This window comes from Lycium ferocissimum, unplaced genomic scaffold (assembly GCF_029784015.1).
Source record: "Lycium ferocissimum isolate CSIRO_LF1 unplaced genomic scaffold, AGI_CSIRO_Lferr_CH_V1 ctg8490, whole genome shotgun sequence".
Classification (NCBI taxonomy): Eukaryota; Viridiplantae; Streptophyta; class Magnoliopsida; order Solanales; family Solanaceae; genus Lycium; species Lycium ferocissimum.
The window spans coordinates 4216-17524 of NW_026727273.1; positions in this window are offsets into that span (position 1 = coordinate 4216).

Below are 13309 nucleotides of genomic sequence, written 5' to 3' on the forward strand. Positions count from 1 at the left end.
GACGTATGCCAAATCTCTGTATTATTCAAGCAACTTTAGTTGCATTAACATTGCATCAGTATTGGACATCTTCGGCCCGCATAAACCTCGAACTTGGGGTACCAACTTCAACTAAAATTAACGCCTCCACCCCGTATACTAGGGAGAAAGGAGTTTCTCCAATACTGGACTTTGTTATGGTTCCATAGGCCTAAAGTACCTCGGGCAATTTAGACGGCCATGCTCCTTTGGCGTCTTCCAATTTCTTCTTCAGATTCTGCATATTCGTTTTGTTGGTTGACTCCGTTTGTCCATTAGCGCTGGGGTAATAAGGGGACGAGGTGATGCGCTTGATATGCAAGTCCCCGAGGAATTTAGTGACTTTGGACCCGATAAACTGTGGGATGTTATCACAGGCTATTTCCTTCAGAACGCCAAAGCGACAGATAATGTGCTACCAAATGAAGTCTATTACTTCCTTCTCTTGGACCTTCTGGTAAACTACTGCCTTGACCCATTTGGAGAAATAGGCGGTCATTAACAACACAAATCACACTTGACCCGTACCGGCTGGCAATAACCCGACTATATCCATCCCCCAATTCATGAACGGCGAAGGGACACCACCAAATGCAACTCTCGCCTGGTTGATGCAACATCTGAGCGTGTCACTGGAATTTGTCAAATTTTCGGACGAAGGCCCTCGCATCTTCTTCCATTCTAGGTCAATAATATCCGACCCTGAGTAGTTTCTTAGTCAGCGACTTTGAGACCTGGAATGATTACCGTAAATCTCTTTGTAGACTTCCCTCATCACGTAGTCAGCTTCTTCAGGCCCCACACACCTTGTCATTGGACCATAAAAGCACCTCCAGTGTAACAATCTGTCAACGATACAATATCGAGCAGCTTTAGCCCACAAAGCCCTCGATGGTTTTTGGTCCTCCGATACCTTTCGATGGTTCAGGTAATCCAGAAACTCATTGCGCCAATCCCAAACCAAGCTGGTAGAATTAACCTTATCATACCCTGACTAATCCAGTGCGGAATAGAGCAGCTAGATTACTGACTCTGAATTCGAGCCCACTAACTCTGTGGAGGAGATCAAATTGGCCAATGCGTCTGCTTCCATATTCTCTTCCGGAATAACACATACCACCGTCCATTCTTGGAACTTGGAAAGCAATCTTATGACCTTCTCGAGGTATCATAACGTGCGCTCTTCTTTTGCTTCAAATACCCCGTGAACTTGAGTTACCACCAGCAGCGAATCGCACTTCGCCTCGATGACTTCAGCATCTAATCCTCGAACTAGCTCAAGACCTACAATCAAAGCTTCATTACTAGTCAGAGGCACGCTATTTATTACCTGCCTCAAGATTTCTCTGGTAAGGGTATACAAGATTATCCCCAAATCGGTCCCTTTTACGTTTGATGCCCCATCGGTATAAAGTATCCACACCCCAGGAATAGCCCTCGGTACCAAGGAAGCCTCTTTTTCAACTTGGGGGGTCACGCCTGTACTGAAGTTGACACCAAAGTCTGTGAGAACTTGAGACTTAATTGCAGTTCGTGGCTTACACTATATCAAACTCACTTAATTCGATCGCCCATTTTCCAATTGCCCCAATAGTTCAGGCTTATGGAGCACATTTCGCAGAGGAAACATGGAATGTGGTCACGAAGGAAATCGGGTGGCACTAAAAGTATGGCCGGAGCTTACGTGATACCATCACTAAGGCAAAGGCCAGTCTTTCCCGAAGCGGGTACCGTGTTTTATCACCGGACATAACTCTACTTACATAATAGATAGGAAACTGTGTACCTTGCTCTTCCAAGACTAAGTCTGCACTTACCGTAACCTTTGAAATGGCCAGATAAACTAGCAACAACTCGCTGTCCTTTGGCTTTAACATGAGCGGAGGTGAGGATAGGTACACCTTGAGATCACGGAGCGCCTGTTGGCTTTCCAGAGTCCATTCGAAGTCATTCTTCTCTTTGAGAAAAGACATAAACTTGTGGCATTTCTCTGAAGATTTGCATATAAATCTGTTGAGTGCAGCGATGCGGCCGGTTAACCGCTGCACAGCCTTTACATCTTCCAGCATATCTGTAATGTCTTCAATTGCTTTGATTTTCTCGGGATTTATCTCTATACCTCTTAGAGAGACGAGGAAACCTAAGAATTTTTTAGAGCCCACTCTGAATGCACACTTCTCCGGGTTGAGCTTTATATTGAACTGTCGTATAATCTCGAATGTTTCCTACAAATGACTAAGATGGTCCTCTGTACAAAGACTCTTACCTAAAATGTCGATGATGTTAACCTACACTTTCTTACCTATTTAATGTTCAAACATTTTATTTACAAACCTTTGATAAGTGGCTCCGGCATTATTCAGCGAGAAGGGCATTGCGTTATAGTAATAGGTCCCAAAGTTTGTGATGAAGGATGTTTTCTCCTGATCCTCCGGGTGCATCCTGATTTGATTATACCCAGAGTAAGCATCAAGAAAACTCATAATCAGCATCGAGAAAACTCATAAAACTTATCACCTCATGACTGGCTATAGCATCGATCATCTGGTTGATACTCGGCAGCGGAAACGAGTCCTTCGGACATGCTTTATTAAAGTCCTTAAAATCGATGCACATCCTAAATTTATTTTCATTCTTCGGTACCACGAGTACGTTTGCTAACCAATCCTGGTATTTGACCTCCCAAATGGACCCTAAATTTAATAAACGAGATAACTCTTCTTTGACAAACCTATTGCGGACTCGACAATCGGACTCTTCTTCTAGTACACAGGCGAGAAACTGGGGTCTAGCCCCAACGTATGGGTTGCCACGTCCACAGGTATCCCTGTTATGTTTCTGTGGGACCAAGAAAAATAATCACTATTATCTTTTAAATAATTAAGAAATAACTCCCTAAGCTCCGGGGTTAATCTCGTGTCCATGTATACATTTCTCTCTGGTAGATCCGGATATAGAGCGATCTGCTCGAGCTCTTCGATTGTGGACTTAGTGGCGCCTAAATCATTAGGTGGCTAGAAATTTCTCGGAACCCCATACTTGTCCTCAACCTCCTCCGGACCCAACTCAACATTACCTCCCGAGGGAGTTGGAAGAACTATGTCTGGCTTAGGTTCCAAATCCAGTGATTGCTATTTGGCTGCTACAACCAGTTGGTGTGCTTCAGGTTCCTCGATCGCGAACATATCCTTTGACGCTGGTCCCTCGGATCTGCCCGATCCCTCCTCGAGTGGGAAACTTCAGTAGCAAATGAAGAGTTGATGGGATAGCCCTCATGTCTTGGAGCCAAGGTCTACCGAAGATTGCATTATATCGCATATTGTCTTCTATCACGTAAAACTTTTTCATCTTGATGATTCCTCCGGCTTCCACCGTGGGGTGAATGGAATCGATCTCTTCCTAATAAAAGAATAGAAAAGTTTTACCGTGGACAGTTATATAGGAATTTCGAGCCCAAAGAGAGTTTTCATTACCCAAAAATGAATACCCGCTTAGAATAATAAAACATATGATATTTGTCGAGAAGTGCAAAATCATATGGATACGATTCTCATTTTGTAGGTCGATCTCTTCCTTAGTAGTTTCGCTGGACATATTGACGTAGAGAGTTGGTCGAATCTCCTTACCACTTTCGGATTGGCCGAACTTCCCAAATCGACCATTATGCGCTTTACCTGGCAACGATGATGAGCACGGTGATAACTAGGGCGTCGTTGTACAGCAAAGTGATACCTTCCACATCCTCATCAGTGAAGGTAATCATTCCTTCGTCCGGGAGTTCGCGGACCCTCTTCTCTCGTGTGATCGAGATTTTCATGTTCTTGGATGTGGCAAAACTGGTACTAGCGATCATAGATCCGCCAAAAATAATATTGATAACATCAGGAAGAGCATCAGGGGCTTTTTTCTCTTCCACAAGCCTAGCTCTCTAGTAATTATTTCTGGCCCTTTCACTTATATATTCACGGAGGTGTCCCCTAGTAAGCATGTTGGCTATCTCCTCCCGAAGGTGCCTAGAATCAGAGGTTTTGTGCCCCGGGGTTCCGTGAAATTCGCACCACATCGTCTGATCTCTGGTACTAGGATCGGATCGTAGAGGCTTCGGGAGGTGTGACGCCAGATGGGTTCTCAACATGGCCACCATCTGTGATTCGTTGAAAGTAAAGTTGTAATCCGCAAGCCTTGGATGCTCCATTCCTTTTGTAAAAGTTTCGGAGGGATTGTTCTTGTGCTGCAGCCCATGATCACCCTTTCCATGGCCTTCCTTCTTGTTGGCATTTGGCTTTTCTAGAGATCTATATCCTGACTAGCTACCGTACTATTCTGGGGGCGAACAAGGTTTAAAGTGATTCTTTGAAGAATCCCGATCCGGACCAAAACCTTTGTCTGGATTCCCGAAGAGGTACCTTGCAGGTCATCTTCCACCCGGATCTTCGATTCATACCTGTTATGGACATCTTCCCAGGTTGTAACTTGAAACTCCACGAGGTTTTCTTTAAGCTTCCCGGAGGCGTCCGAGCTCAAGGGATTTAACCCCTTAGTGAAAGCTTTGGCGGCCCGCTCATCCGATACCGCAGGCAAGAGCATACGTTCTATTTGGAACCGACTAACGAAGTCCCGAAGGCGTTCTGATTCTCCCTGAGCGATGCGAAAGATGTCCGATTTTCTGGTATTTACTCTCTTTGCTCCCACGTGGGCCTTTATGAACATGTCAACTAGCATTGAGAAAGACTTAATTGAATGCTTGGGTAGCTGGGAGTACCATGTTAGAGCTCCCCGCACAAGGGTCTCAGCTAACTTTTTTATTAGGACCGACTCAATCTCCTTCTCTTCAAGTCGTTCCCCTTAACCGCAGTAGTGTACGCCAGGCTATGCTCTTGTGGATCTGTTGTTCTGTCGTACTTGGGAATATCGGGCATCTTGAAACTCTTCGAGATTAGCTCCAATGCGGCCTCGGGTTTGTAAACTAACTGGATATATCTTTTTGTGTTTCGGCCTTCCGCAACCGGGGGAGCCCCGAGGATTTGATCCATGCGCCTCTGGAATTGTTTGGCATTCTTCTTGGCTTCTTTGGCGGTTTGATCTACTTTTCCAATGATTTCCCTCACAAACCGCATGACCTGCGCCTGGAAGGGGTCGTCCAAGATGGACTCGCTGCCGAAGACATCTCCGTTCCTCGCCACCGTTTATCCACAACCGTTGGCAGCATTCCCATTAATCGGTATTGCGGGCGTTATACCGGGAGCCGTAGCCCTAGCTTGGGGATTCGACATGAGAGAGGTGACAACAACCCTCAGCTGATACAATTCCACCCTCATAGCGTGGTTTTTCCCTCTTAGGATCTGCATTGATTTTGTCGGAGATTCGTCGATGGGAGTTTCTTTATCGGTGACTTGATACTCTTGTCTTACTCCCAATAGTGTTGCCTCGGTGGTATTCTGGGGCTGCAAGCCCATTGTGGGATCTTGGAGGAGCAAGCCATTAGGACCAAGCTGGTTGTTGCCCAAGTTGTCTACAACATTCATGTTGCCATTGTCTCCTGTCGTACCTGTAGTCTGTACTAAAGCAAGAAATGGAATTCACGAGAAGCTAATAAAACAAACAATGGTCACAATGACTACCACAACTGTCCTGGCTCTATGGTGGGAGCCAAACTATTTATCTGAAAAACGGTTCAGTTGAATTTGTGTTCGTGATCAAGGACACGTGGATCAAAATGACCTAGTAAAACAATGCAATGTATGATTATAAGTTGTACAAATGAAATATAAGCAACTAAAGTAAAGTAAAGTTAACAAAGCCGCCGCCGATGACTCATCGAAGCTTGTAACAAAGCTTGAAATCGAGAACAAAGTAAAAAGATTAAGATGAGGCAAGTTGTATTATGTGCTCTGTATTTTTTAACACCGAATTTTGGCTCATCATACTTAAAAATAACGTCTCAGGGTGCCTTGATCATTAAAAAGTAAGTAAAAAGATGTTTTTACACATTTTCCAATTTTTAACACAATTTATTGATAATTATCCTTATTTTTATAAATATTAGAACTTTATCAATTTGTTTTCATTAAATTAATTTCAATAATTATTGTTAATGCACATGCACAAGACAACATATTTTATTTTGTAATTATTTGTTAATTCTTTACATCATAGTACATTTTTAAGTAGCAATCATTTTTATTTACATTTTTTTAATTGCATACAAATGCTTACATTTTTTTTAAATGTATATTATTTACATTTTAATACAGTGCATCAATATATGAAATAAGAAACCGCGTTAGGTTCAAAACACGAGGCCTCATTTGTTTGCACTTATTGGAGGTCCGAATCCGAATGGTTCAAAAATTTTTATCAACCTCATTTGTTTTCATTAAATTAATTTCAATAATTAAGAGGTATTATTTTTTTTTTCACAACTCAATGCAACACCCTGCACAACACAACACTACAATTTTATTTCATTAAATAATTACTATTTGTTAATTCTTTACATCACAAAACATTTTTACTAGTAGCATAAATCATTTTTATTTACAAATAATATTTTTTTTTAATTGCATTTACTAAGGCTTTTTAATTTTAATTGTATATTTATTTTTTAAATAAATATATTATTTACATTTTAAATACAATGCATCAATCATGAAAGCCGGAAGAAATCATTTCAAGCACCGATCATACTGCGTTGAAAGGTTAAAAACAAGTCTGAGTAGCCAATTTCGTGACGCCACATCATCGATCCAAGTGAAAGGAATTGATGCAACAAACACGGTGGATTCACGTCTCATACCTTTTGTAAACCCTTCATTTACTCACAAAAATAAGAAACATGTTTTCCATATTTTTTGGCTTTTCTTTAAACTATTTTTCACTACACAATTTTTTCTTTACTCTCAATATACACGCAAGTATGGAATTCTTAAAAAAAAAAGGGGGATGGCATCATTTTTCTTCCTGCAGGGCCCTCCCCTATGCCCACTTCCTGAATTCTCTCATTTGTTTCCTCCTCCCATTTCTGACTTCTACTCTTCTTATTTTTCCTTTCTTTTTCAACTTGTTTTACTCTTCTCTTCTTCTACATAAATAATACATTTAGGGTGTTTTGATGCATGGTATAAGGTGGGATATTCTATTACTAATTTTAGAATTAATTTTATATCATATTTGGTAGAAGATATAAATTTATCTTGAGATTAATTTATACATTCTACCAAACAGAGTATAAAATGAAGTCCAAACTTAATGGTGGATATCCTACCTTATCCCATTGAACTTGAAATTATTTTATCCCACCTCTCAGATGGGATAAATTAATCCCAGAATTAAATTCGAAAATTATAATCTTGGGATAATTCAGTCCACGTACCAAACAATCCCTTAGTAGGAGTAGTATAGTGATCAACTTTTTTTTCCTTTCAATGTGCAAGTTATCAAAAAAAGAAAAATTAATTAGAACCTCTAAGAGTTGTAGACCATCAGACCCATAGTTTAATTATTATTTTTTTCTATTTATAAAGATCAATGAAGTCAGCAAAGGGAAAAGGGGTAGAGAACACTGTTCCCAGGGGACAAAAAAGGAAACACTCTCTCTTTCTCATTTTGCTATCGCTAGTCCTCCGCCGCCCGCCGCCAGTCAAAGGAAATTCTCAGAATTCTACCATGTCTTATCCTTTACACACATCTTATATATATGTATATGTATATATATATTATATATATATATATATATATATATATATATATATATATATATGTATATGTATATATACTAGTATTACTATACTGCATTATATATACATAAATTCTTTATAATTTTATTCTTTCTATCTTGTCACTGCGGGGCCAAGCTTCAGCCGTAAATACCATGTTGGGACCTCAGTAGACTGGACCGGAGATGAACGAAAACCGACCACCTCTCGCCAATATATATATATATATATATATATATATATATATATATATATATTATATATATATTTATATATTTATATATTCTCTTGTTTTGATAACTCTTTTGCTGTTCTTGCATTGATGCCATGCTACCAAGCAAATCGACTCAAGACTCATAGAGATTAAAACTATAATCCAAACTAAATCGAGAAAAAAATTTGATTAATCTATTTTTATTTGTATTTGTTTTGATAACTCTTGTTTTGATTTTTACAAAAGAAACCGACAAAATCAAAATATTGACGAGTTTGGTTTGGTTTGGTTTTAACATATTTTATACAAATTTTTTTAAAAAAATGTTTCTTTAACTTTTTCGTAGTTTTTTGTCTTTTAACAGAAAACCGAATCAAATCAATCCCGACATTATATTTATAAAATTTCAAACATATTTTATACATAAATTTTCTTATTTATAATATAATTTATAAATGTTTCTTTAAATCATTTTTACCTTATAAAATGTTTTTGTTTTTAACATATTATTTCGATTAATTTTTTTTCGTTGAAATTAAAATTTAGTTATTTTCATAATAAATAAATTTTAGGACCAAAGAATATTTGAAATAATATTGTGAAATTTCAAAAATAAAATTCAATAAAAATCAACTTTTTTTAATGCTTTAACGAAAGTAATTCATATCTAAACTAATCAAATCACTACATGCTACTGCTTTCTCCATAATGTTACTACCATTCCCGTATTTATTTATTTTTACAATATTTTTTGTATCATTTTGTTGGTCTCTTTATGTCGATTATAACTGAAATTAAACCATACCACATTTTGGCCAATGAAAAAATAACCGTTAATTTTTGAGGCCGTCATTTTTAAAAGACGGATATATTTTGATTTTATCAATGATGTGGTCCCAAAAAAAAATATATGTTTTATAATTATTCTCTGTCAAAGGTTTGCATTTTATTTATTTATATGTTACTTTTTTTTACGAACATATTCGTCTCTTTTATTTTGCAAGGTACCTTTTTCAAGTGGATTCGATTTCTTTTTAAGCTAGACAAGCTTAAGATATGCCCCGTTTACCCGTTTTGTACTTCCCATTCTTAAATGTGTACAAAACTTACAAGTATATTGGATATTTATTTTGGGATATCGGGCGGGGATTATTTATTTACTTGTCCACTTATTATTTATCGTATCTAATATTATTTATAGCTGTCATATTCAGTTAGAGTCTTAATTTACTTTCTTAGCACACTTTAGTAAATAATTAGGTGACCTTGCCTCAATATTTAGATTTTTAGAATGTGCTTCATAATTAATTAATTAATTAATTAGTTGTATATACTTGGCTAATAAATCAGTTGGTTTATTGTGGGTTGGATAAAATTGAACTTAGAATAACTTCATGTGCATTCTTTATATCTTTTCATTTGCTCAAGTCAATTAATTTGTAGATAATTTTTAGATTAATTCTTTTTCATATCGCATGTATTCTTTACTCTCTTTTTCATTTAAAAGCCTCATTCAAAGTTTTTTTTTTTTTTTTTTAAAAAAAAATCATATTTTTTTTCTTTTAAAACTAAAACTGTTAGCCATTTTAATCGTAGGTTCTGTTTACTTGAAAATAATTCTTTTCATACTATATATGTTCCTTAATTAAAATTATTTTTGTTAGCTACTTATTCATTATAAATTTTCTTTCACTCTTAAAGCTTTCTTTATACTTCCTCTATTTCAATTTATGTGAACCTATTTTCTTATTAATTTGTGCCAAAAAGAATAACCTCTTTCTATATTTGGAAAGAATTTACTTTTATATTTATAGCCACACAAAATATATATGACTCATTTAACACCACAAGTTTAAAAGTTTTCTATTTTTTTTAAACTTCGTGCCCAGTCAAATGGGTTCACATAAATTGAAACGGAGGGAGTATATTTTATTCAAATATTAAATTGTATTCTTTTATTCTTTAGAATTTAAAATTCTTCAAACTTTAATCACCAATATATATTGGCGGAATAGTCTGGGAGACCGCCGTACTTAACACTTTTTGATATCCCGGTGTTTGTGCTTACATGTTTGCCAACTGAACCTTCTACCCATCAAAACTGAGCATTTTAAACACCTCTTGTCCTATGTGGCATTTGACTCAGTTGTGCGTGTGATACACTCCCTTTAGGCGAGTGAGGCCTTGTAAAAGGCCATTAACGGTCAAATTTTGCCTTTTAAAAGCCACCTTCTTCTCCAAACATTAAACCACCATTGTTGAACCAATTTTGAGATCTATCCCATAATTTTATCTCCAAATTTCTTCTCCATTGTTTTTTTCTTTTTTGCATCTATTCTTCTTCTCCAATGCTGTTTACAATCTGTTTTATTTTTCTTTAAGTCGAATTTCTTTTTCAAGAAATCATGAAGGTACGTTTTTGCTATGGTGGACTTGTTGCTGATCTGAAGATGTCCAAGACACCTATCAATTCTAGAAGAAGATTTGGGGCTGCCAAAGATATGCAAGTGGTAATGGATGTGGCTATTTTTGATGGGTTGATCCGGCTGATCCAATATGCCAAGAACAATACTACAACACATTAATGAACTTTACAAGTCTTGGTGGGGGAAGGCATGGAAGGTCGACATGGTGCATTGTTTCCATAGTTGTGGTTATTGTTCTTTGGTTCCGTATCTTTTGTATGTAAGATTAGTAGTTCTAGTTAGTTGTTTAGGCTTGTTATTTTCAGTTGGAAGGTAATGTTAGTAGTATCTAAGATCAGTAGTATGCCAAGAACATGTGCTTACGCTTGTCATCGAATATAATTTTTTGTTGTTCATGAATGTAATGAAAATGACATTGTCTAGTTTGAAACATAAACCTTGAAATTAAGCAACAACTGCCTGATATCAGCCCACAAATCCATGCACAAAGATAAATATTGTCTGGCAAAGTTAATCAACTAAATAGTTGGCTCCTAAAATTAGCAAGTCTAACATTTACTTTCAAACACTATTAATTGTTGCCTGGTGTGGTTTGAGTGCTTCTTGTAGGTTGAGTGCTTGTAGAAGAGTGTGCTCTTTTGTAACTTTGTTCTTGTAGCTACCTTTGAGTAACTGCAGCTCCACCATTCCACCTTAGTCCATGTCATTTGTAACCAAGATCAATGTTAGTGGCTACTGAACTAATCAATCCATCACCATGCATCACTCTATCAGTTGTTCCAGTCTGAAATAAAAAGGATTAAGTTAGAGATGTTCAAAAGTTTCAAAAGAATGATGTCTTTAAATTGAAATACTTAGCCTCTCAATCACACTGCCACCTTCTCCAAATAGCAAACCATAACCAGCTGCCTTTGGCCTCTTATACCTAGTTTGTGGTGGCTTCTTATGACCAGGATTTGCCCTACCACTTCTAACTGAATAAGTCTTTTCCTTTGAAGCTGCAGTAGTAGTTGACTGTTGGGTGCTTGATTGAGTTGGTTGAGAATTTGTTGCAGCATTTGTTGGAGTACTTGTTGTGGCACCACTTGCACCAGCTGTTGCACCACTTCTTGCACCACCTCTTCCACCACCTCTTGCACCAGTTGTTGCACTACTTCTTGCACCACTTCTTCCACCACCTCTTACCCTAGCTGTTACACCACCTGTTGCGCTACCACCACTTCAGCGCCTGTTTTGTGACCAACAATTGTTGTTGCATTGGTTGCATTTTCTTCGCATTGGTTGCACTAAGAAGACAGCAATTGTTATTGCATTGGTTGCACCAGCAGCAACAGTTGAAGAACAAGCACCACCACTTTTCTGCATTCACAACATTAAGTATTTCAATTTAAATGACAAAATCACAAAGGCATAAAATAGAATAACACTTACAGCAATTGGACATCCTTTCTTGTTATGTCCCATAGTGTTGCATACTGAACATGTCATTTTTCTGCCCTTTCTTGTAGCTTTTCCAAAAAAATTCTTTGGTTCATTAGCATCCTTATTCCTCTTTTTCTTTGGCCTACCTAGCATTTGTGTAATTTCAAGTGGCTCAATGGGTGGTCTTGTGCTCTTTGGCCACATCTTCATGTTTGTCATCGGTTGAATGAATTTGTTGTAAGCCTTCAAATATGTCTCCTTTTTATATCAGTGCTCAACAAATTCCTCAACCTCCAAGCTCTTATATTGAATTGCAGTAATGACATGTGCACAAGGAATTCCTTTCAATTGCCATGACCTACAACTACACACCTTGTTCTTCAGATTAACAACATGTTTATATGGTGGATCTTTAACCTCAAACCCAATATCACCATTAAAATGCAACTCACAATCTGCTGCATATTCAGCATTCTCTTTAAGAGTTTCCATTGCCATGGGTGATACTTCACCTATCCATTTTTCAACAAATTCTCTCGTTTGATTCATCCTCTCCATAACTTTGATTCTGATTTCTTCCAGCATAGTTATGATTGATTTGAATCTAGGTATCAAAATCTAGTTGTTGAATGTTGTTATGGTTCGCTTTTACGCGGGTTAAGGCATAAAAGTTACTACAAGGTTGTTGGTGCTCTAATTGAATTTTTTATTTTTTAGAGTCGCCACCTAATTTATTATGGAAAACTAGAAAAATCGGGTTAAAGATTTTTTCAAAGAAGGTAAAAATCTTTTGGACCAAAGTTCGAACTAAGGGTTCTGGTGATCCCTAGGGAAGGTTTCATGCACCCTAGTATTAAAGATCCGTAGAATACGGTTGACCTACGAGTTTCAATGTGTGATTAATGCATTTATTTGGAAAAATAGTGTTTTAATTTTCCGCAAAAATGTCATTCCTTTTCATAACATAACATGGTTCCCAGAAAAAAAAAATGGGCAAAAATTCCCATTGTAAAAAAGGGGTTTTGGTTTAAAAATCCACGTAAGTGTTCAACTCACTTCGTTGCCGGACTAGGACACACCTGGGATTTCTCCCGAGTAGAGTCGCTACTATTCTAGTCCTAACAAAATGGGTTTAGTACTTACGGGTTTTATTATACATATATATATAAAAAATATGGAGTATATCTCCGATTTTTATACATATATATGTGAGGAAATACAACCTTTTTTAAGCCCAATTTTATCATTGAAGCCCATAAAGTTAAATTATATTCCAAACCCAAAGTCTTCAGTCTTGGTCTAACTAGTTTTTGTTATTTCAGTGCCTTTTGTTTTGGGGCTGTCAAGCCCAAACCAATCACAATCGCCATTTTTACTAAATCCAAAACCCATTTCCACTTTAACGAATGTATGCAAACATATTGAACCCAAATTCAAAATGGTCTTTTGAGTTTTGTAAAAGACTGTCTCCAACCAGTTCCAAAATATTAAACAGTTTGCCCTTTTTACAAATC